General features: G+C 39.1%; 1 protein-coding gene across 1 annotated transcript in view; it reads left to right on the forward strand.

Moving 5' to 3' along the window:
* Positions 1–26,980, forward strand: part of DMAC2L (distal membrane arm assembly component 2 like) — a 180,007-nt gene that overhangs the window by 59,502 nt on the left and 93,525 nt on the right. The gene's annotated exons all lie outside the window — the stretch shown is intronic.

Raw genomic sequence — 26,980 nt, forward strand, 5'->3', positions numbered from 1 at the left:
TACACACAGTCGACCGGATAAAAATAGTCAGAGTCTTGCTAGCGGGGGACTTTAACATGACTTGGGACCCGGTGTTAGACAGGAAAAGAATCACCCGCACAAAACACGCTACCCCCTCTGCTCAACTCTCCCAAAAGTTCAGACAAATTATTACCCATTTCTGCTATTATGATATCTGGTGATCACTCCACACTAGAGACAGAGACTACACTCACTTCTCATTCCCCCATAAAACGTACTCCAGACTCGACTATGTCTTCTGCTCGGCAGAAACCCTTGACCAAGTCACACACTCTAACATCTCCCTGTGCCCATGGTCTGACCATGACCTAGTATCAGTAACTCTCCGCTCCACGGAACGACACAATGCGAGGCCTTCATGGCGCCTCCCACATGATATCTTGCAGGATGCTGCATTCAAAGAAACTCTTAGAAAAGACATCACATTTTACTGCCAAACTAACGATAATAATCAGGTTAGAGATGACACACTCTGGGGTGTGGCAAAGGCCACCTTTAGAGGTCTCATACTCAAGAGACAAGCATACCTTAAAAAACTTGCTGGCTTACCCCTCTCTAAATCTCATATCGAACTACGCCGACTAGAACTCCTCAACAGGCACACACCCTCAGATAGCGCCAAAGCTCAAATCATAAAGATCAAAAATCATATCAACCAGCTAGAACTAAAACGTACCCAAGCTAATCTATTTAAATTGAAACAGATTACTTACCACAAGAGTAACAAAGCAGACACACTACTAGCTAATAAACTCAAAAACAGAGCGAGTACCTCAAGAATACACCAGATCCAATCTGGAAACCAGACCTACCGTAAACCTTCAGACATTGGCGCATGCTTTGAGAAATTCTACTCAAATCTATACAACTTAGAAAAAAAAGCAAGCCACAAACTAACCCCTGCCGACAATATTTGCTCCTTCCTTCGCAGCTTAAATCTCCCCTCATTGTCGCCTGATGATCAAGAAACACTTTCCTCCCCCTTTACCCCTAGGGAAATTAAACACGTAATAACACATTTAAAACCGTTTAAAGCCCCAGGCCCAGATGGCTACTCAGCAGCCTTTTATAAAACTTACACAAATGAGCTAACCCCACTACTTCTAAGATTCTTTAACCACGCTAGAGAACAGGGAAGTTTCAGTAAGGAATTCTTGGAAGCCACGGTGATAACTATCCCTAAGCCACAAAAAGACCCATCTTTATGCTCCAATTACAGACCAATTTCCCTGATTAATTTAGATATTAAAATTTATGCTAAATTATTTGCTACGCGCATCTCTAAATTACTCCCGCAACTTATAAACTTAGACCAAGTAGGATTCATTCCCCATCGCGAAGGACCTGACAACACTAGGCGTCTTTTAAACATTTGCACTGAATCCACCAGACTAAATAGGCCATTCTCTGTAATCTCTTTAGATGCAGAGAAGGCTTTTGACCGCATTCGGTGGTCCTACTTATCGGAAGTCCTCAAAACCTTTTATTTCCCAGATCAAATTATCAAAGCGATACAGGCTCTTTACTCTACTCCCTCAGTGGTAGTTAGAGGACTAGGCTTCGTCTCGCCCCCCTTTTCAATCTCCAATGGTACCAGACAGGGGTGTCCACTCTCACCTCTTCTTTTTGCCCTGGCAATCGAGCCATTAGCAGAGCAAATCAGACAAGATAAAAAAATTGATAGCGTTCGTCTACATGGCACTATTCATAAAATAGCGCTCTTCGCTGACGACATCACGATATTCTCCTCAGACCCTCTATCCTCACTCCCGAGACTGATGGAAATCTTAGATTCTTTTGGATACATGTCCCTTTACAAATTAAACTTAGATAAGACAGAAATCTTCACATGGGGTTTCCCCCAAGACACAGTTGACACCCTAAAGACCCATTATAGAGTACATTGCGCCAACAACTTTATTTCTCACTTAGGAGTTAAGATATCGAACAATATCCCTCAGATGATCAAAGACAACTATTTGCCCCTTTTAGCCGAACTGCGCACTCTGAAAGACAAATGGGATTACACTTACATATCATGGATAGGCAGACTAACGGCCCTTAAGATGTCCTTCCTACCCAAAATGTCATACTTATTTAGATGCCTTCCTTTTCGTATCCCGGGGTATCTCCTCCACCAATTTCAGAGTGAATTTACAAAATATATCTGGCAGCATAAACCCCCTAGAGTAGCGCATAAAATTCTCCAAAGTCCCCTTAGTAGAGGAGGCATAGCCTCCCCTTCGATAACAAGGTATTATGAAGGAGCCATGCTCACTCACATCTCGCAATGGGGTGCGAAGGACTCCCCTAGTAAATGGAAAACCATAGAACAAGCCTCTCTCCCAAACCACATATTCCTACCGGACCTGATTTAGATTCCTGCCCACCTACGACGGACCACAGACATTAGTAACACCATAATACGAGAATGCCTCGCTATGTGGGACAAGCTGAGACACTACCCACATATTGCCCCGCACCCTTCACCTATCACTCCCATGACGGGTCTCCTACGAGGCCTACCTGACTCTCACCCTCATAGCTGGACGCGAATCGGTATACAGACAGTAGCTGACATTTGGGTCACTTCACCAACCCCGCGCTTCATGACACTCTCAGAAATACAGGTTGGCTTCAACCTACCCAGGCATATGACATTTGAATATGCAAGATTAAAGAGCTTTCTTCTCAGTTGGGGTTTCCAACCTGAATTGCACCGACCCCGAACACTCTGGGAAATGACATGGCAACAAGGTAACAAACTGCATAGGCCCCTATCAATACACTACACCTTAATAGGAAACTCAGATTCTGAGAACAAGCTCTCTCACCTACTCAAATGGGAGTCGGCTCTGAATCTAACCGTACCCCCACAGACATGGCAACACGTAATCTCCCTCACCAAAAAGGCTGTACACTGTGTTACACTCTTCGAAACTTATTATAAACTCTTAACGCATTGGTATCTCACTCCTGCGAAGCTAAACAAAATGTTTGACTCTGCATCTCCCCTTTGCTGGCGTAATTGCGGTAAAAAAGGAGATTCCTTGCACATATGGTGGGAATGCCCTAAGCTGAGACCCTTATGGAGTACCTGTTTCCGTACACTAGCGAGACTAGAACACTACCCGCAACTCCTCCCAATGCCCTTTTACACATAGGCATTACTAAATTACCTAAGCATCAAGCATACCTAGCAATCTATTTACTAACAGCTACTAAAGCGACCATAGCCAAGGCATGGAAAAACGAGACACCCCCAAAATGGCCATGCATCTTAAATTATATGGCATATATCTACAACATGGAGAAACCTATCTTTTACTCCCTAAATAATTCGGACCTGTTTGAACTAGTGTGGGCAGACTGGCAAACTTGCCATACCATAGCTTGGACCCCAAACACTGGCACAAACGAGCACTAGTTAACCTTTGCTATATACCCTATGTATCTCACTCCTGCGAAGCTAAACAAAATGTTTGACTCTGCATCTCCCCTTTGCTGGCGTACTTGCGGTAAAAAAGGAGATTCCTTGCACATATAGTGGGAATGCCCTAAGCTGAGACCCTTATGGAGTCAAGAAAAAATGTAGCAAAGTCCCAGTTGTAGATAAATAAAAACAGAACTTTATTTGTATCGGATTAAAACATGAAAAAATGTTTGTAAAAACCTAGAAAGGTCTAACGCGTTTCGGCTAGCTCTTGCCGTAATCATAGACCATGTCTAATGTATGTTTTACAGAGGCTTAAATAGGTGTTGAATTACATGTGAACCCAAATCAGCTGAATACTTAACCCTATCTAGCAATATGGAAAGCTGCTCTCCGTGGTAGACTGTTCACCTTATCTGAGATACAATCTCTCTTTATCTTAATCAATTAATTAACTCCATATAAGTGTCTAGTAATATGTTACATATAAATATATACAGTTATCCTTAACTCTCATATTATTAACAACATTTACATTCTATGAGAATATATAATCAACTAATAAACTTTAGTATGTTATATATATAAATGATCTGTTGAATATTGTATTGTAACAAAATTTAACTTATAGATATTCTTATTACTGAAAATACACTTAAATGAACTTAAATGAATATTGGAGGTTATAAACAAAACAGAACATGGGTAGTGATCTACAACATCGGGGACCATATAGCATATGCAGATATGTGGACATACAGACTGGACACTTATAGTGAACTTTCTTATTCAAACAAAATTTTGTATATACCAGTAATTATTATAGGTCTAGATGAATATACACATATCATGAAACTTTTTGTTTTGTAGTTTAAATAACTATTCCCAAAAATTTACTAGATCGAATTCTGAATTAAAACCGTTAGGAATCTGGGTTTTTAGTCTAAAGATCCAATAGACTTCCTGTCTACCTAATGTTTGTGACCTATCTCCTCCTCTAGGTGGAGTTTTAATTGCTTCTATTATATTCCAACTAAATGAATGAACTGACTGGTTATGGACCTCAATAAAATGACGACTTAGCTCAGAACAGGGAATTTTGTTTCTTATATCTCCCAGATGTTCTCTGATACGTGTCCTTATATCCCGTGTAGTGAGTCCTACGTACTGACCCTTGCATAAATTACATTCTACTAAGTATATCACAAAATTTGAGCTACAATTATGACAACCATGTATCTGAAAGGTTTCTCCTGTTGTATATGATTTGAATGTGCTAGTAACATTATGGTAGTCGCAGGCTTTACAGCGAGTGCTGCCACATCTATAGCTGCCATTACATCGTAGCCATGAGCTTTCATTGGTTTGTATCTGTGTATTCTTTAGCACGCTAGGTGAGAGTGAATTAGCAAGTGTATCATTTTTCTTATAGACAAATTTACATCCGTCACCAATTACTTCTTTCAATATTTCATCCCCATACAAGATAGGGAGATATTTCTTTACAATATTACATATATCATTGTATTGATTCGAATACTTGGTGACGAATGTAGGTCTATTATCTGTTTTGTCCTTCCTTTTAGGGGATAATAAATCCTCTCTGTTGTATCTATCAACTTCTTTTTTAATTTTTATAACCTCAGTTTTAGAGTAACCTCTGGCTATTAGCCTATGTGCTAATTCTTCACTTTCTTTAATGTAATCATTATTAAGTGAACAATTACGTTTAACTCTCATCATCTGTCCTTTAATAATGCCTTTAAAGACATGTTTTGGATGTCCACTGGTAGCATAAAGCAGTGCATTACCTGCTATGGGTTTACGGTAAAGCGCTGTGTTTACAGAGTTGGATATAGAATTCCCATATAGTGTAATGTCTAAGAAATTTATCTCTATTTTATTCCATTCTTTGGTGAAGTTTAATCCCATTTTATTATTATTTAGATGTTGAACAAATTTATCAGCTGATGTTTCATCTGTCTTCCAAACTATTATAAGGTCATCAATAAACCTATTATATTGAATTATATGTTCACGGTAGGGATTTGTATCACCATAAATGTAGGTTTCTTCAAACCAACCCATCACGAGATTTGCGTATGAGGGCGCAAATTTCGCCCCCATCGCCGTCCCTTGTTTTTGTATATAGTGATCATTTCCAAACACAAAACTATTATGTTCTAACAGAAACCTAATAATTTTAAGTACATAGTTTTTAAAGTCTGCATTTAGATTACCATCTTTGTCTAAATAAAACTCTATTGCTAATAAGCCTACAGAGTGTGGTATTGAGGAATATAACGATGTGGCATCTACTGTGAGCCAACTATAGTTATCCTTCCAAGTGAAGTTCTTAAAGATATTGAGTATGTGGGTAGTATCTTTTACATAACTGTTTAATTTAAGGACATATGGCTGCAGTATGTCATCGACCCATTCGGACAAATGTTCAAGCAAGGAGCCATTGCCCGACACAATGGGTCTCCCCTTGACATTCTCTAGCCCTTTATGAGTCTTTGGTAGATGATAAAACGCAGCAGTCCTTGGATGTTCAACATATAAATATTCAAATGTGGATTGATCTATAAACCCATGTCTTCTACCTTCACTCAAGATCTTAAATAGACGTCTCTGAAACTCTATTCGTGGATTGTGACTAACTTTTTCATAGACATTGGTATCATCCAACTGTCTGTGTGCCTCAGCTATATACCAGGTTTTGTCACAGACCACTATGCTGCTGCCTTTATCAGCCCGTTTTATCACGATACTTTCATTTTTCTCTAGGGCTACCAATGCCTCTCTTTCTTTTTTTGTCAAATTCTTTATCTTATTCGCTTTCCCTGTTTTTTGCTGATATAAAGTAGTCAGATCCTCCACAACTCTCTTCTGAAATAGTTCGAGGGGTTTACCTCTGGACTGTAAAGGATAAAATCTGGATTTACATTTAAAACCCACATGCTTATCTTTACTTTCCTCTTCGATTGAGGGTAAATTCCCTTCAGATATTAACTGTTCTAGATCATTGCATGCGCAAAGGTCCTGAAAAGTTAAATTATTTATCCTGTCACTTATTGTAATATCATTCTCATTAGATCTTGTAACATTATTTTCTTTATTTTCTTTAAGAAAATGTTTCTTTAGTGTAAGCGATCTAACAAATTTATTAGTATCTAAAATAGTCTGAAAGAGGACAAAATCCCTAGATGGACAAAAATTAAGTCCATAACTCAGGACCTTACTTTCAGTCTTACTCAGACTATAACTAGATATATTAATTACTGTGTTTAGACATACTTCCGATTGCTTTTGTTTTTGTTTTTGTTTTCTCTTGTGGGGTACCTTTCTTGTTTTTTCTTCTCTACCAAATCTTGTTTTATTTGTGTTGTTAATGTTCCCCCTCCCTTGGGTATGCCTGAATCCTCCCGAAAAACCTCTGTGGATCTCTTGTCTTTAGGTTTTGCTCCCTGTTCATTGATATACAATATTGTGCCCCCTGCTTGGATATTTTCATTTAAATGAGTATTCATATCTGTTGTTACTTCTAGATTAGTACTTGACTCAATTGGTGTATTATCCCAATCGGATGCTGAACTCCCCTCTGAATTTGAAAAATCTGTCCCTGAGGCAGAACCTTCTTCGTCAGTGAAATTACTATTATCAGTATTAAATCGTACTTTTTTCTTCCAACGTCTATTTTTCTTGTGTGTTAGTGTGCCCTCATTAGTTGTATCTTCCTTTATGTGAGCTGTACTTTTGTCTTGTGTCTGTATGGAGTTTTTTAAGTTAGTCTGTATTGCCCTTCTAAACTTCCTTCGCCACACATAAACTGTTTTATTGGCATAATCCTTACTATCTCTTTGATATTTTATGTATTTAGTGTTCATTATATTGCGTTTGGTAGCTTCGATTGTCTCTTGTAGTATGGTATCAAACTTTACATATTTATCATCATGTCTAAATTTGCTTAATTCCTTTTGTAGTACACAAATTTCTTCTCTGTATTTAGATATTAAAGCAGTCTTATGTTTAATTAGAAGTCCCATCAGTCTAATGGAGCACTCCGTTAGAATGTCATTCCACTCTGATATAAAGTCCTGGTCATCTGTCTCGAATGTGGGGAACTTTTGTAATCTTAACCCACGAGGTATCATTCCTTTAGCAATATACTTAGTGAATGTCCAATTGTCCATGCGGAGTCTAAGTTCTTTTAGTTTATAATCCTCAAGCATAGAAAACAGGTCACCCAGTCCAGCATTTTTAATGCAAACTTTAGATAGATCCTCCAATTCTATATCATCCAAATCCCAATCATCATCAGTGCATAAAGAATAATATTGTTTGTCAGCTGCTAACTCCATTTTAGAGCCAGTATGGGTTTAGTAAAGAGGCTGTTAGATAGAAAGAATATGTACGTAGATAATTTATCTTTCTTTTATCTTTAACTTTATCTATAATCGGCTGAGCATATATTTTTTGTCTATATCAGAAAACAAACATTTTTTCATGTTTTAATCCGATACAAATAAAGTTCAGTCTACAACTGGGACTTTGCTACATTTTTTCTTGATACTTTCTTTGAGAGTAGAGGAACTCTCTTCATTAAGTCCCAGCGTATATCGGCATACAGAGGAGCATTGGCCTAGTTCAAGGCACGGATTGGATACAGACCGGTGAGAATGTGAAGGAGGTTCTGACGTCACATCCGATCGGTAAGTCCCGCACACGCTTGCAGTGGAACCGGAGTTGGAGAGAGAGTGATGGTCGTGCTTCACAGCGTGACTACCCTTTCGTCTACACAGAGGGGAGCCTAGCCGAGAGAAGTGGAAGACTTCCACCTTCACGGAAAGGTAAAGAAGGGCTAAGGTGAATGCGAGTGTGCGGGTGAAGTATGTGATAAGACCGCCGTGTCAAGTGTTTGTTACAAATTGCTACATTGCATTAATCTCACCTGTGCATTGTTATATGTATCCTTATATGTATCCTGGTATACACCATTCCGATGCTTACAAAGTACTTTATCCACTAGGCAGCGTTATACAAACTTTGTCATAATTTTTGAAACCCTTATGGAGTACCTGTTTCCGTACACTAGCGGGACTAGGTATAACACTACCCGCAACTCCTCCCAATGCCCTTTTACACATAGGCATTACTAAATTACCTAAGCATCAAGCATACCTAGCAATCTATTTACTAACAGCTACTAAAGCGACCATAGCCAAGGCATGGAAAAACGAGACACCCCCAAAATGGCCATGCATCTTAAATTATATGGCATATATCTACAACATGGAGAAACCTATCTTTTACTCCCTAAATAATTCGGACCTGTTTGAACTAGTGTGGGCAGACTGGCAAACTTGCCATACCATAGCTTGGACCCCAAACACTGGAACAAACGAGCACTAGTTAACCTTTGCTATATACCCTATGTATAAGATCTATATCTCTACCTTTAACACCACTTCCACCTTTCCTCTCCTCCCCAGCTCCTTCCCCACCCCATCTAACCTACCCCCTCTGATAAGAGCTATATCACGATCATTTTCCATTTTATGAATACATCCCAACCGGAAATGTTGATATTGTTTCAATTTTCTGTTCATATATCCTGAAGGAGCCTTCGTGCTCCAAAAAACATTCACTATGTTATCTTTGTAATTGAGAATATTATTTATCAATAAAAATTTTGAAATCTAAAAAAAAAAAACGTCATACAAAAAAAAAAAAAAAAAGTTGCAGTTTAAAATTTAAAGAGACAGTAACGTTTTTTTCTCAATCTTATTCTTTATTAAAAATTGAGAATATTATTGCTAATTTGATCTGTTGTGAGCCAGAATGGACCAAGAGGCTTTGCAAAGTGTAACTTGTTCTTTGTGTTTTGATGCCAATGTGGAACCACCAATCCCTTTCTGTTTATCATGCATTGAGAGAACTTTAAATTACAGGGATAGACTTTTTTCTGAGCCAACATTTTCCAAGGAGAATGCTGTTTAGGAGTCTAATGTCAATGTTCAATATATGCCGCAGTCTTCTCCTCAAGTGTCCCAACTTGTATCGCCCACACATGCAGTGCCCTGCGCCTCCTCTCTAACTCCCCCTGGAGTTACGTTGCAAGACATCGCTTCTCTCATGTCCTCTGATGCATTATCTGCCTTTCCCATGTTGCAGGGGAAGCACAAGAGGAAGAGTAGACATTCAGTAGGTGAGGTTACTGACGCAGTTGTTGCTATTTCGTATGCCCCCTCCAAGAAGCCCGAGGAGGAGGATACTTCGGTAGCATCTGAGGGTGAAATCTCAGACTCTGACAGTGTAATTCCTACTGCTGATACTGAAGTTGTATCCTTCAGATTTAAGCTGGAACACCTCCGTTTGTTACTTAAGGAGGTTTTAGCTACAGTAGATGACAGTGACACTATGGTCGTTGTTTATCCGAAGAAATCCAGTAAGCTAAACAAATATTTTGATGTACCTTCCTCGAAAGAGGTTTTTCCTGTACCTGACCAAGCTTCTGAGATCATTGCTAAGGAGTGGGAAAGACCGGGTATCCCTTTTTCTCCATCTCCTATATTTCAAAAGATGTTTCCCATAGCTGATTCTGTCAAGGAAGCTTGGCAAACAGTCCCTAAGGTGGAAGGAGCTGTTTCCACCCTGGCCAAGAGAACTACTATCCCCATAGAGGATAGTTGTGCTTTTAAAGATCATATGGACAAAAAATTAGAGGGGTTACTCAAAAAGATGTATGTACATCAAGGTTTACAATGGCAACCAGCTGTGTGCATTGCTACCGTCACTAGTGCGGCGGCTTATTTGTTTGATGCATTGTCTGATGCTATTAGGACAGACACCCCCCTTGATGAAATCCAGGATCGGATTAAAGCTCTTAAATTGGCTAATTCCTTTATTACTTATGCTTCCCTTCAGGTTATCAAACTGGGAGCAAAGATTTCAGGTTTCCCTGTTCTAGCCCTTAGAGCTTTATGGTTAAAGCCTTGGTCTGCGGATGTATCATCTAAGTCTAAACTTTTAGCAATTCCTTACAAAGGAAAGACCTTGTTTGGACCAGGTTTAACGGAAATAATTTCTGATATTACGGGAGGTAAGGGTCATCTTCTCCCTCAGGATAAGAGAAATAAGCAAAAGGTACGTCAGAGTAATTTTTGTTCCTTTCAAAACTTCAAGGGAAATTCTTCTGCTTCCGTTTCCAAGCAAGAACAGTATATGTCTTCCTGGAGACCAAATCAGTCTTGGAACAAGAGAAAACATTCCAAGAAACCTGTTATTGAATCAAAGACAGTATGAAGGGCCTGCCCCCGATCCAGGACCGGATCTTGTAGGGGGCAGGCTTTCCTTCTTCACTCAGGCTTGGGTTCGAGATGTTCAGGATCCCTGGGCAGTGGACATAGTGTCCCAGGGATACAAAATAGAGTTCAAAAGTTTTCCTCCCAGAGGCAGGTTTCTGCTTTCAAGATTATCTGTAGACCAGACAAAAAGAGAGGCGTTCTTACACTGGGTACAGGACCTCTTCAACCTGGGAGTGATAGTTCCTGTTCCGATTCAGGAACAGGGTCTGGGGTTTTATTCCAATCTGTTTGTGGTTCCCAAAAAGGAGGGAACCTTCAGGCCAATTTTAGATCTCAAGAGTCTAAACAAATTCCTCAGAGTACCATCCTTCAAGATGGAAACTATTCGTTCCATTCTTCCTTTGGTCCAAGAGGGTCAATTTATGACAACGGTGGATTTAAAGGATGCGTACCTGCATGTTCCTATTCATAGGGATCATCACAAATTTCTAAGGTTTGCCTTTCTGGACAAACACTTCCAATTTGTGGCTCTTCCTTTCGGCCTTGCCACAGCTCCCAGAATTTTCTCAAAGGTTCTCGGATCCCTGTTGGCGGTGCTCCGATTACGGGGCATTGCAGTGGCGCCCTATCTGGACGACATCCTGGTCCAGACGCCATCCTTTCAACAAGCAAGGTCCCACACGCAAATGTTGTTATCCTTCCTGCAATCTCATGGTTGGAAGGTAAATTTGTAAAAGAGTTTCTTAATTCCAAATACAAGGGTAACTTTTTGGGAGCCATAATAGATTCCCTATTAATGAAGATTTTTCTGACAGAAGTCAGGAAATCAAAAATTTACGATTCTTGCCTAGCGCTTCAGTCCGTTCCTCAGCCATCAGTAGCTCAATGTATGGAGGTAATTGGGCTGATGGTGGCGACAATGAACATCATCCCGTTCACCCGCTTCTCAGACCTCTGCAGTTAGACATGCTCAGTCAATAGAACGGAGATTATGCGGATTTGTCTCCAAGAATTCTACTGGAGCAGGAGGCAAGGGATTCTCTTCTTTGGTGGTTGTCTCAGGATCATCTCTCCCAGGGAACCTGCTTTCGCAGACCCTCCTGGGGGATTGTGACAACAGACGCCAGTCTTCTAGGATGGGGAGCAGTCTGGGGCTCTCTGAAGGCCCAGGGTTTGTGGACTCAGGCAGAGTCTGTTCTTCCTATAAACATTCTGGAGCTGAGAGCAATCTTCAATGCTCTTCTGACCTGGCCCCAGTTAGCCTCGGCCCAGTTTATCAGGTTCTAGTCGGACAACATAACTTCAGTGGCTTACATCAATCATCTGGGGGGAACGCAGAGTTCCTTAGCCATGACAGAGGTAGCCAAGATAATTTGGTGGGCGGAGACCCACAATTGCTGTCTATCACATTCCAGGGGTGGACAACTGGGAGGCGGATTTTCTGAGCAGAGAGGGGGAGTGAGAACTCCATCCGGATGTGTTTTCCAGCCTGATTCTCAAATGGGGTCAGCCGGAATTGGATCTCATGGCATCTCGGCAGAATGCCAAGCTTCCGAGGTACGGATCGAGGTCAAGGGACCCTCAGGCGGTATTTATAGACACCCTGGACCTTCAGTCTAGCATACCTATTTCCTCTGTTCGCTTTTCTTCCTCGGTCATTGCTTGAATCAAGCAGGAGAGGGCGTTGGTGATTCTCATTGCACCGGCCTGGCCTCGCAGGATTTGGTATGCAGTCCTGGTGGAAATGTCCTCTCTTCCACCTTGGCGACTTCCATTGAGGAAGGACCTTCTACTTTAAGGGCCCTTCCTTCATCCAGATCTAGTTTCTCTGAAGCTGACTGCGTGGAGATTGAACGCTTAATTTTATCCAAGCTGGGATTTTCAGATTCGGTCATTGAGACCATGATTCAGGCTTGTAAACCTGTGACTATAAAGATTTACCATAAGATATGGCGTAAATATTTATATTGGTGTGAATCCAAGGGCTACTCTTGGACCTAGAATTCTGTCTTTTCTCCAAGAAGGTTTGGAGAAAGAATTATCGGCTAGTTCTCTAAGGGGTCAAATATCTGCCTTGTCTATTTTGTTACATAAACGTCTGGCAAACGTCCCAGATGTGCAATCTTTTTCTCAGCCCTTAGTCAGGTTCAGGCCTGTGTTCAAAACAATAACTCCTCCCTGGAGTCTTAATTTAGTTCTTAAAGTTCTTCAAGGGGCTCCTTTGAGCCCATGCATTCCTTAGATATTAAGTTGTTATCTTGGAAAGTTTTGTTTCTCGTGGCTATTTCTTCTGCCCGTAGAGTATCAGAGCGCTCGGCATTAGAGTATGAGACACCTTACCTTATTTTTTATTCGGATAAGGTAGTTTTACGTACTAAGCTGGGTTTTCTTCCTAAAGTAGTTTCTGTCCGTAACATTAATCAGGAGTTTGTTGTTCCTTCATTGTGTCCTAATCCTCCTTCTCAGAAGGAACGGCTTCTGCATAATTTAGACATGGTTCGTGCTCTAAAATTTTACTTACAAGCGACTAAAGATTTTCGTCAGTCTTCTGCTTTGTAGTTTTTTCAGGAAAACGTAAGGGACAGAAAGCTTCGGCTACTTCCCTTTCTTTTTGGCTGAAGAGTATTATTCGTTTTGCCTATGATACTGCTGGACTGCAACCTCCAGAGAGAGTTACGGCTCATTCCATGAGGGCTGTTTCTTCCTCATGGGCATTCAAAAAAGAAGCTTCTGTGAAACAGATTTTCAGGGCTGCAACTTGGTCCTCTCTTCACACTTTTTCAAAATTCTACAAGTTTGACACTTTTGCCTCGGCTGTGGCCGCTTTTGGGAGAAAGGTTCTTCAAGCAGTGGTGCCTTCCATTTAGGGTCCCTGTCTTGTCCCTCCCTTGTCATCTGTGTACTCTAGCTTGGGTATTGATTCCCAATAGTAATTAGATGATCCGTGGACTCATCGTGTCATTAGAAAGAAAAGAAAATGTATGTTTACCTGATAAATGTATTTATTTCTTGACACAGGTTGTTTTGTTATAAACTTCAGGCACCTCTGCATCTTGTTGCTTCCTTTCTCTTCTTTACTTCGATCGAATGACTGGAGTTGGAGGGAAGGGAGGTGATATTTATCAGCTCTGCTGTGGTGCTCTTTGCCGCCTCCTCCTGGGCAGAAGAGATATTCCCAATAGTAATTAGATGATCCATGGACTCATTGAGGCCTAGTTATCAACGTGTCAACTTACCTGCCTTCGCCGGCCCAATACGCCCACCTTAGCTCGCCTACCATCGCCGCTGCGGACCTGCAAAATTTCGCCTAAGTTATCAATAAATCTGTCAAAAAGCCGCGCACCAAGTATGGGGCGATGAGCAGCGGACTGTGAGAGTTATCACTCTTCCGATCTCGCTGCTCTTCGGCTTTTTGACAGCTTTATTGCTAGCATGTCACTAAGCACCCACACTAAACTACACTGTTCTACCCCCTATACCGGTGCCCCCGGAGCCCCCCGCAACTCAATAAAGTTATTAACCCCTAAACTGCCCCTCCTAGACCCCGCCGCAACTCTTATTAACCCCTAAACCGCCGCTCCCGGACACCGCCGCCACCTACATTATACCTAGTAACCCCTATCCTGCCCCCCTATACTGTCGCCACCTATAATAAACTTATTAACCCCTATCCTGCTGATCTCGAACCTTGCCGCAACTAAATAAATAGTTTAACCCCTAAACCGCCGCTCCCGGATCCCGCCGCCACCTATATTAAACTTATTAACCCCTAATCTGCCCCCCTTACACCGTCGCCACCTATAATACATTTATTAACCCCTATCCTGCCCCCCCTACACCGCCGCCACTGTAATAAAATTATTAACCCCTAAACCTAAGTCTAACCCTAACACCCCCCAACTTAAATATTAAATAAATCTAAATAATATTTCTATTATTAACTAAATTAATCCTGTTTAAAACTAAATATCTATAAAATAAACCCTAATATAGCTACAATATAAATAATAATTATATTGTAGCTATCTTAGGATTTATTTTTATTTTACAGGCAACTTTCAATTTATTTTAACTAGGTACAATAGCTATTAAATAGTTATTAACTATTTAATAGCTTACCTAGCTAAAATAAAGAGAAATTTACCTGTAAAATAAATCCTAACCTAAGTTACAATTACACCTAACACTACACTATCATTAAATAAATTATTTCTATTTAAAACTAAATACTTACCTGTAAAATAAACCCTAAGATAGCTACAATGTAATTAATAATTACATTGTAGCTATTTTAGGATTTATATTTATTTTACAGGTAACTTTGTATTTATTTTAGCTAGTTAGAATAGTTATTAAATAGTTATTAACTATTTAATAACTACCTAGCTAAAAGAAATACAAAATTACCTGTAAAATAAATCCTAACCTAAGTTACAATTAAACCTAACACTACACTATCATTACATTAATTAAATAAATTAAATACAAATAACTACAATTAAATACAATTACATAAACTAACTAAAGTACAAAAAATAAAAAAAGCTGTTACAAAAAATAAAAAAAATAAGTTACAAACATTTAAAAAATATTACAACAATTTTAAGCTAATTACACCTAATCTAAGCCCCCTAATAAAATAACAAAGCCCCCCAAAATAAAAAAATGCCCTACCCTATTCTACATTAAAAAGTTCAAAGCTCTTTTACCTTACCAGCCCTTAAAAGGGCCTTTTGCGGGGCATGCCCCAAAGAAAACTGCTCTTTTGCCTGTAAAAGAAAAATACAACCCCCCCAACATTAAAACCCACCACCCACATACCCCTAATCTAACCCAAACCCCCCTTAAAAAACCTAACACTACCCCCCTGAAGATCATCCTACCTTGAGTTGTCTTCAGCCAGCCGACCCACCGATGGAACCGAAGAGGAGATCCGGAGCGGCAGAAGTGATCCTCCAAGGGGCGCTGAAGAAGTCTTCCATCCGATGAAGTCATCATCCAGGCGGCGCTGAAGAAGTCTTCCATCCGGGCGATGTCATCTTCCAAGCGGCGCTGAAGAAGTCTTCCATCCGGGCGATGTCATCTTCCAAGCGGGGTCTTCAATCTTCTTTCTTCAGGATCCATCTTCATCCCGCCGACGCGGAACATCCTTCTTCCCCGACGGACTAACGACGAATGAAGGCTCCTTTAAGGGACGTCATCCAAGATGGCGTCTCTTCAATTCCGATTGGCTGATAGGATTCTATCAGCCATTCAGAATTAAGGTAGGAAAAATCTGATTGGCTGATTGAATCAGCCAATCAGATTGAGCTTGCGTTCTATTGGCTGATCGGAACAGCCAATAGAATGCAAGCTCAATCTGATTGGCTGATTGGATCAGCCAATCGGATTGAACTTCAATCTGATTGGCTGATTCAATCAGCCAATCAGATTTTTCCTACCTTAATTCCGATTGGCTGATAGAATCCTATCAGCCAATCGGAATTGAAGGGACGCCATCTTGGATGACGTCCCTTAAAGGAGCCTTCATTCATCGTTAGTCCGTCGGGAAAGAAGGATGTTCCGCGCCGGCGGGATGAAGATGGATCCTGAAGAGAGAAGATTGAAGACCCCGCTTGGAAGATGACATCGCCCGGATGGAAGACTTCTTCAGCGCCGCCTGGATGATGACTTCATCGGATGGAAGACTTTTTCAGCGCCCCTTGGAGGATCACTTCTGCCGCTCCGGATCTCCTCTTCGGTTCCATCGGTGGGTCGGCTGGCTGAAGACAACTCAAGGTAGGATGATCTTCAGGGGGTAGTGTTAGTTTTTTTTTTAGGGGGGTTTGGGTTAGATTAGGGGTATGTGGGTGGTGGGTTTTAATGTTGGGGGGGTTGTATTTTTCTTTTACAGGCAAAAGAGCTGAATTCTTTGGGGCATGCCCCGCAAAAGGCCCTTTTAAGGGCTGGTAAGGTAAAAGAGCTTTGAACTTTTTTAATTTAGAATAGGGTAGGGAATTTTTTATTTTGGGGGGCTTTGTTATTTTATTAGGGGGCTTAGATTAGGTGTAATTAGTTTAAAATTGTTGTAATATTTTTTAAATGTTTGTAACTTATTTTTTTTATTTTTTGTAACTTAGCTTTTTTATTTTTTGTACTTTAGTTAGTTTATGTAATTGTATTTAATTGTAGTTATTTGTATTTAATTTATTTAATTAATGTAATGATAGTGTAGTGTTAGGTTTAATTGTAACTTAGATTAGGATTTATTTTACAGGTAATTTTGTATTTCTTTTAGCTAGGTAGTTATTAAATAGTTAATAACTATTTAATAACTATTCTAACTAGCTAAAATAGATACAAAGTTACCTGTAAAATAAATATAAATCCTAAAATAGCTACAATGTAATTATTAATTACATTGTAGCTATCTTAGGGTTTATTTTACAGGTAAGTATTTAGTTTTAAATAGAAATAATTTATTTAATGATAGTGTAGTGTTAGGTGTAATTGTAACTTAGGTTAGGAGTTATTTTACAGGTAAATTTCTCTTTATTTTAGCTAGGTAAGCTATTAAATAGTTAATAACTATTTAATAGCTATTGTACCTAGTTAAAATAAATTGAAAGTTACCTGTAAAATAAAAATAAATCCTAAGATAGCTACAATATCATTATTGTTTATATTGTAGCTATATTAGGGTTTATTTTAAAGGTAAGTATTTAGTTTTAAATAGGATTAATTTAGTTAATAATAGAAATATTATTTAGATTTATTTAATTAATATTTAAGTTGGGGGGTGTTAGGTTTAGGTGTTAATACATATATTATAGTTGCGGCGGGGTCAGGGAGCGGCGGTTTAGGGGTTAATACATATATTATAGTTGCGGCGGGATCAGGGAGCGGCGGTTTAGGGGTTAACATATTTATTATAGCTTGCGGTGGGCTCCGGGAGTGGCGGTTAATCATTTTATTAGAGTGGCGGTGGGCTCCGGGAGCGGCGGTTTAGGGGGTAATAACTTTATTTAGTTGCGGAGGTGTAGGGGGGCAGATTAGGGGTGTTTAGACTCGGGGTACATGTTAGGGTGTTAGGAGTAGACAGCTCCCATAGGAATGAATGGGATGTCTGGCAGCAGCGAACATGAACTTTCGCTATGGTCAGACTCCCATTGATTCCTATGGGATCCGCCGCCTCCACGGCGGCGGATTGAAAACCAGGTACGCTGGGCCGGAAAAGTGCAGAGCATACCTGCTAGTTTTTTGATAACTAGCAAAAGTAGTCAGATTGTGCCGCACTTGTGTGCGGAACATCTGGAGTGACGTAAGAATCGATCTGTGTCGGACTGAGTCCGGCGGATCGAAGCTTACGTCACTAAATTCTACTTTTGCCGGTCTCTAGCCTTTGATAACTAAGGCGAATCAGCCTCGCCACAAATACGCTGCGGAATTCCAGCGTATTTGAGGTTGACAGCTTGATAACTACCCCCCATTGTGTCAAGAAAGAAAGAAATTTATCAGGTAAACATAAATTTTCTTTTTAACAGTAACAACACAATATAATTTGAGAAAGGGGAATGAAAAAAGCAGCAAATTCTATTTTAAAATCATAAACTTAAAGTAATATTTAACTTTATATATATAAGAATCTAAACCTGTTTAATCTGCCTTCTCATTTTCTTTGATCCTATTAATTCAGATGACTTTGGGAGAAACACATATAAGGGGCAATTTATCATTTGTCTGGCGGACATGATCCGCTGTAGCGATCATGTCCGTCAGACATCCATAAATGCAGACAGCATGCGCTGTCGGCATTAATCATTGCACAAGAAGTTCTGGTGAAATGCTTGTACAATGCTGCCCCCTGCAGATTCGGATGTCAATCAACCCGATCGTATGAGATTGGGCGGATTGATGTCCACAGCCTCAGAGTCAGTGGACGAGTTTGCTGCCTCTTAACTCCTGTTTCCGGCAAGCCTGAAAGTTCGTGCGAAAACAGGGGTATTTGGCCCCATTCGGGCCATGATAAATCGGCCCCATAGAGTCACATTTATTTCTTATTGCAATAGATGCTCTTTATTTCAAGACCAGTAGTCTATTTTTTAACTCTCTTATATGCATTTAAGCCCCATCTATGCTTATGTGACCAGGCCATATTAAAGAGTCACCTCTTTTTAATGGAATGTCATAAACCAATTGCAAGCCCTGGTTAAATGTTTCATATCATCTTATAATTTTAGTCATGCATATACAGTACACATACATTTATAAGAAATCCCATTGTGACATCATGAGGATTTTTTTGATATTAAACATGATGGGCTTGATTTATCAAGTGTTGAGCTAGCAAGTCATGTCCGCTGGACATCGCTAAATGCGGACAGCCTATGCTTGTGCAATGTCGCCACCTGCTCACTGGCGGCCAATGGGCCACTAGCAGGGGCTGTCAATCATCCCGATCGGATCAGGAAGAATTCAATCTTACGACTGCTGCTTCTTAACTTTCATTTCAGGCGAGCCTGAAATGATGGGCCTCCAAAGCAGCATCCGCTGCTTGATAAATGGAGTCCAATATGCCTGTCCTATTTGGTCATCCTGTAACATAAAAGTGATTAAAACATCTTAAAGAGACAGTCTAGTCCAAAATAAACTTTCATGATTCAGATAGAGAATGTAATTTTAAACAATTTTCCAATTTACTTTTATCACCAGTTTTGCTTTGTTCTCTTTGTATTCTTAGTTGAAAGCTACACCTAGGAGGTTCATATGCTAATTTCGAAGCCCTTGAAAGCTGCCTCTTCTCTCAGGGCATTTTGACAGTCTTTCACCACTAGAGGGTGTTAGTTCATGTTTGTCATATAGATAACAATGTGCTCACGCATGTGGAGTTCAGGTGAGCCAGCTCTGATTGGCTAAAATGGATGTCAAAAGAACTGAAATAAGGGGGCAGTTTGCAGAGGCTTAGATACAAGGTAATCACACAGGTAAAAACTGTATTTATATAACTGTTGGTTGTGCAAAACTAGGGAATTGGTCATAAAGGGATTATCTATCTTTTTAAACAATACAAATTCTGGTGTAGATTGTCCCTTTAAGAAAAACTAGTTCAACTATAATTGACCTAAGGTTTGTGTCTTGTTAGGGATAATGTTTTCTGGCACTATATGTTGACATCTTTGCCTCATAAACTGACTTGAGGCACTGGGGACTCTACTGGTTCTGGCATGCACTGGCACACATAATCCATCTTCCCTTAGTCATTCTGTCTCTTTACATCCTCTACAGGGGACTATACTGGTTCTGACACGCACTGGCACACATAATCCATCTGCCCTTAGTCATCTGTCTCTTTACATCCTATACAGGGGACTATATTGGTTCCTGCACAGACTGGCACTCAATATCCATCTGCTCTATCTCCCAGTCATTCTCTCCCCTTACATTTTTTCTCAGTACTGTGGACCTCACTTGTTCAGGCAGAGATAGACACACACCATCCATTTGTCCTTACACACAGTCTGTCTTTCCCTTTACATTGTCACTCTGTTCCTGTGAACCCCACTGGTTCTGGCACCAACTAATTTCTACTGTCATTTAGTCTTCTCTCCCAGTCAGACAGTCGTCTCACATTTTTACATCTCAGCAAAGACACCCCCAGTCCAGGCACAGCATTTTGCACACATGCACACTGTCCTATATCCCAGTCAGCATGTCTCTGAACTTCTTTTTCTCACAACCCTTTGCACCTCAGGGCCTCTATCCAATGTAATTAGGTCAAAGTTATCATTGTCAGGCACATACAGTGATAACCTTCCCAGATCATTACCCAGTAATACATCAGTAGGAATATTATTAGATACCCCCACATTTCTTAGACTTCTCCCTGGTCCCCAATCACATCTTCTCCAGTGTCCCTGAGTTCCAGTGTTACCTTGTGTATCACAGTGACAGGTTGTAGATTTTCATTATTTGAATCTGACCGGGTGACAAACAACACAGAAGCTGGTACTTCCAAGGTATGACTTCCTTTTGCTGATTGTGCCAACCCTTTCCACCTTTGTCACAGTCTAGCCTGTGACTTACTTCAGTGGGTATGGGGGTTCACAAATAATCTCTGGTCTGTATTAGAGCCAGAAAAATGTGCAAACTCCCATTTAATGCCACCTACTTTACTAAACTATCTCTGCTACCACCACCTTAAGACTGTTATATGGGAAATCCTAAGGAAAAATTCTGATTAAAAATCCCAAAACATAATTTGGCAAAAATCGATCTAAAAACACAATACTGTTATTAGTCTCTCCAGTAACATGGTTCAAATATTGGACAAAAGCAAATTTTAATAAAGGGACATTTATTAAGAGCAAAAATAGTCACATTGCATTTATATTTAACAAACACAATTACACAAGCAAAACAGTTTTTAAAGATATAAAAGTGAGGACATTTAATAGAGCTGATAACTTTACCAGAATAGCCTCTGTTCCTGGGAGGTGGCAGAAATATTGTCAAACATGCTGTTGCCCAAAGCATCCCATGTGGAATGACAATATTATTTTGCTAATTTCACCATGAAATACATTTTTTCTTGAGGTTGGGTTTCTGGAAGCCCCCTTCCAGAGTGTGGAAGTAGGGTAGCCACTCCTTTTTGTATGGCAGTCCATAAACCAATTGCAAGCCCTGGCTGAAGTTACAGGATACATTATAATTTTAGTCATGTATATACAGTACAGATACACTTATAATCAATCCCATTGTGACATTATGAGGATTATTTTGATACCAAACATGAGGATTATTTTGATACCAAACATGAGGATTATTTTGATACCAAACATGACATGTCTGTCATATTTAGTCATCCAGTAATACAAGTGATTAAAACATGTCTTAAGATATCCTAGTGTGTCAACTCTAATTGACCTAAGATTTGTGTCTTGATAGGGATATTGTTTTCTGTTACTCTATGTTGACGTCTTTTCCTCATAAACTGACTTGAGGCACCAGGTCTCTGGATGTATGTTCACTCTAGCAAAACTTAAAAGCTATTTACGGCAGGTTGTCTGTTTTTTTTTTTAAGGATAAACACAGGGAAATACTCATCTGAAAAAAACCTAAATAACACAAAGAGAAAAAGTTAACCCCCTCACACCCTAAAATTATGAGGTCTTCATGACAATAAGTCCCTGTTGTTCAACAAAAGAATGAAGAAATATTGATGATAGACGTAATTTAGAAAATGCATGCTCTATCTGAATTGAGAAAAAGGTGATAATAAATATTATGTGGTGGTTTTCAATCTGGTACTTTTCTACTGTGCACTTTCACTTAGCTTCTCCATTGTACATATTCCCTAAGCAACATAATCGTAAAATAAAAATCAATGTGTTATCTCTATGCTAAAAACAATATATCTCTGGTACCAGTCATTACCCATTGTCCTACTCTGCTCAGCATCTCAGATAAAAAAACCATCATTATTATAATACTGCAGTATATAATGACTGTAAAAAAATATATATTTTATTTATATATATAATTATTTTTTTGAAAAATAAACAAAATTGGATTATTTTTATTTTAATTGGATTTTTTTATTTAAATAGATTTTTTTTTATTTTATAAAATGTTTTTTTTGTTGAGAAGAGTAGTTTATATTTAAGATACATTGTAGTCGTGATCTAGGCCAATTTTGGTATATCTAATGCCACCATTTTGCTGCCAAATGCGATTATATTAAAAATAAAATGTTTACCGTTTTCAAAATTTTGGGGTGTCACTGAAATTATTTACATATGCAGTCATAACATAAATGGTTGTAAAAGCTTCTCTGGGATCCCCTTTGTTTAGAAATAGCAGACAATCATGGCTTTGCCATTTAATTTTGTTAATTAAAAGGTCACTAATTGAAGCTTCGCACCATAGATAGTTTGTATGGTTAAAGGGGCAGTAAACTTACATACTAATGTTATATAATTCTACACATAGTGCAGCATTATATAACATTAGCTTACCGGCACATTTATACTTTCAATTGTTTCAGAGAAATTGTATGTAAAAACCTCATTTTACCAGAACGCCGCTCCTTGCTCTGTAGATTTTTGTAGGTTTTTACATACAATTTCTCTGAAACAATTGAAAGTATAAATGTGCCGGTAAGCTAATGTTATATAATACTGCACTATGTATAGAATTATATAACATTAGTATGTAAGTTTACTGCCCCTTTAAGTTTAGCTGTAGTGTAGAGATTACCCTCCCAGCTCACAACTCTCACCCCTGATCCCTACCTGATCTCTCCAAAACAGCTATCTTCCTTCCCTCTCCCCCACTGGTCACCCACCATCTTAGGTACTGGCAGACAGTCTTCCACTATAAAGAAATACTAAACCCACATTTTGTTTCTATTATGATTCAGATAGAGCATGCAATTTTAAGCAACTTTCTAATTTACTCCTATTATACATTTTTCTATGTTCTCTTGGTATCTTTATTTAAAAAGCAGAAATAAAAAAAGCTTAGGAGCCGGCTCATTTTAGGTTCAGCACCTGGGTCGTCCTTGCTGATTGGTGGCTAAATGTAGCCACAATCAACAAGTGCTATCCAGGATGCTGAACCAAAAATGGTCCGGTTCCTAAGCTTTCATTCCTGCTTTTTCAAATAAATAGAGAAACTGAGAAAAATTGATAATAGGAGTAAATTAGAAAGTTGCTTAAAATTGCATTCTCTATCTGAATCATAAAAAAAAAAATTGGGTTTCGTATCCTTTAAAGGGACACTGTACCCAAATTTTTTCTTTCAAGATTCAGATTGAGCATAAAATTTTAAGCAACTTTCTAATTTACTCCTATTATAAAAATTTTCTTCATTCTCTTGGTATCTTTATTTGAAATGCAAGAATGTAAGTTTAGATGCCGGCCCATTTTTGGTGAACAACCTGGGTTGTCCTTGCTGATTGGTGGATAAATTCAACCACCAATAAAAAAGTGCTGTCCAGAGTACTGAAATAAAAAAAAGCTTAGATGTCTTCTTTTTCAAATAAAGATAGCAAGAGAATGAAGAAAAATTGATAATAGGAGCAAATTAGAAAGTTGCTTAAAATTGCATGCTCTTTCTGATTTACAAAAGAAAAAAATTGGGTTCAGTGTCCCTTTAAGTTTTAGGGCATTTTTTTTAAATTCATTTTTTTTCTGCAGTGTAGGATCCCCCTTATGATCCCACCCAAGCAGCTCTCTAACTCTCCCCCTCTAACCAGTGTCTGCCATCTGTTTATATTTATTTATATCTTATTGATAAACAGTCCTTTTTCTGTAGTGTAGCGCTTTTTTTGTAACTCTAACTTAAAGGGACATGAATCCCAAAATGTTTCTATCATTATTCAGATAACGCATACAATTAAATTACTTTACATTTTATTTCTATTATTAGTGCTGCTTAATTCTTGTGATATCCTTTATTAAAGGAGCAGCAATGCACTACGGAGTGCTAGCTGAACACATAAATCAGCAGCTAGCTCCCACCTCCTGAGTCTATCTAGATATTATTTTCAACAAATAATACCAAGAGAACAAATAATTGGAAACACTTTAAAGGGGGGTACATTGTCCCTTTTTAAGAGTTGGTAGGCAATCCTACCAATTTTTTGTTGCTAATTTCACCCTGATGGCAATATTACAGTTGCCATTACATTGCAACAACAGTATCACCATTGCTGGAACAATATTGAAGGGAACATTATTACAACATTAACCCAATTGTTACCAGGATTTTCAGAGAAATAAATGTGCCCAAAATATTGAAATTTTTTTAGCATTTTTGCTATCACTCCATTTAAACAGAACTAGAGCCTTGTTTTTTTCTATCTATCTATCTATCTATCTATCTATCTATCTATCTATATATATATATATATATATATATATATATTTATTATATATTTAGTAGACAACCCAATGTGTTGTTCTAGGCCGGTTTTGGTATATATCTTGCCATTGTTTCGCCGCCAAATGCAATCATATTCATTTAAACAAAAATAGTTTACTTTTTAACAAACTTCACACTAAATTATTTACACACAACTACTGCAGTCATAAGACAATGGTTGTAAAGTTTTCTCTCAGGTCCTTTTTGTTCAGAAATAGCAGACATGCATGACTTTTTAATATGTTTTTGGCAATTAGAAGTCCACTAACTGCAACCACACTTCTGAAATTCCCAGAATTGATGGGGTTAATTAGTTAGCTGGTGAGGGTAATAGTATTTAATGCAGGGATTACCCTCCCACCTGACCCTTCCCAACTTCCTTATCCCTCCCAAACCGCCCTGCCCCCACACAATTGCCCATACTCCTGACTACCATCTTAAGTACAGGTAGTCTGCCAGTATTACGTTTTAGTTTTTGTAATGAATTAATTTTATTTATTTATTTATGTTCTGCAGTGTAAGATCCCCCTTACCCTTCCACCTTCCTGATCCCTCCCAGAAACCTCTTAAACCCTCTCCCCTCCTAATGGTGTCCGCCATTTTAGGTACTGGCAGCTATCTGCCAGTACCCAGTTTATACATTTATTTTTATTTTTAATTAATTAATTTATTTTTGTAGTGTAGCATTCTCCCCTCCTCCCTGCTATCTCTACTATAGGGTCCCCCACCCTGATTTCCCATTTTTATGCAGTGTAGTGTAGTGTCTCTCCCTCTCCCATTCACACTTTATTTCTTATAGTCCTGTCCTTCCTTACCACTCCCTACACCCTCCATTGCTGTGCCACCCACCTGCCAACCTCCCAAGGGCACATACAGAGATCATTACAGACAGTCTGCATTAACATGGTAACAGAGTACTAATCCTGCTCTGTTACCATATGAAGGCAGATTCCTGCAGCCCAGGAAGAGCAAGTCTCATTTGTCACTTGACAACCGAGACTGCTGGAGTTTTCTGAAGGTTGAACATAGATATACTTTATGCGGTACGATGGACTAATTACTGCATGATGTATATCTACATCCAAATGGCGCAAGGGGTTAAGAGGACAAAGTCTCTACTCTAACCATGAAATAACGTTTCCCAAAACAAATTTTGTTAAAGGGACAGTATACACCAATTTTTATTTAACTGCATGTAATAGACATTACTATAATGAATAATATGCACAGATGCTGATCTAAAAATTCAGTATAAAACCTTTTAAAAACTTAGCACTTTTGATTAGGTTGACTGGAACACCCAGTGAAAGCAGACACTCCCCCCTTCCTCTGCATATGAAAAGACCCTTTACACAAACGGGAGCAAGCTGGAGTAGGTATACATCGGTATGCTCCTAAAACTTTGGGTCTTAGTTAGGAGTGTGAAAATAAGCACCATCTTATTTAAAAATAAACAACACTATACATTTTTTAAAAAAAACTGTATGTTCTATGTAAATAGATAATCTACAAAATATTTATGCAAATAAAATTCTAGTGTATAATGTCCCTTTAAGATTGCCAGCTGTGACACTCTCACTCCTTGTAGGAAGATCTCTGCCCACAACATTCAGAGTAAGGTTTATTTTTTTTTAGTAAAGGTCTTTTTTCTTAACTAAATTAAAATAAATGTCTTAATTTTGTACAATGCAACAAGGTTACACACATACACACTTTAGTGTCCTCCACAGAAAATGTTGCCAGCTGGGTGCATTATAAAGTAACCAGGTGGGGCAGTGTAATAATTTCTAATATTATAATATTTTTTGCTATCCAAAGCACAGATTAGTTGCATAATTTAACATAAATTTATATAAAGATACCTTTAACTTTAAACATTGAAAAAGTTAAAAATTAGCAAATTTTAGCTCATTTTTGGCTAAAATGTTAGCCAGGTGGTTAGTAAAATCAGCTGAGCGGTGCACCCATTAAAAAGGTCCTGGGGAGAACATTTGTAATTATAGGGGTCGATTTATCAACCCCTTCAGCAGGCTTTGTCTGTCTACGACTGCTGGTTCTCACAAGAGAACCTACAGTCCCTATTTAATAAGCAGCGGTTATTAGACCGCTGCTTCCCTAACCTTTCGCCACCTCTTAGGTGGCGAATTTCAATCTCCCCGGTCTAGTCCGACCGGGAGATTGACATCTGCCCGCGCTTGATTGACTCTGCGCGGGCAGGGGGTGAGATTGCACGCGAGCACAAAATAGCGCTTGTGTGCAATGCTGAATTCCGGTAACGAGCTGTGGTGGACAGTGGCGTGTATGTGCGCCACTG

This window comes from Bombina bombina, chromosome 1 (genome assembly GCF_027579735.1).
Source record: "Bombina bombina isolate aBomBom1 chromosome 1, aBomBom1.pri, whole genome shotgun sequence".
In the NCBI taxonomy this organism is placed as follows: domain Eukaryota; kingdom Metazoa; phylum Chordata; class Amphibia; order Anura; family Bombinatoridae; genus Bombina; species Bombina bombina.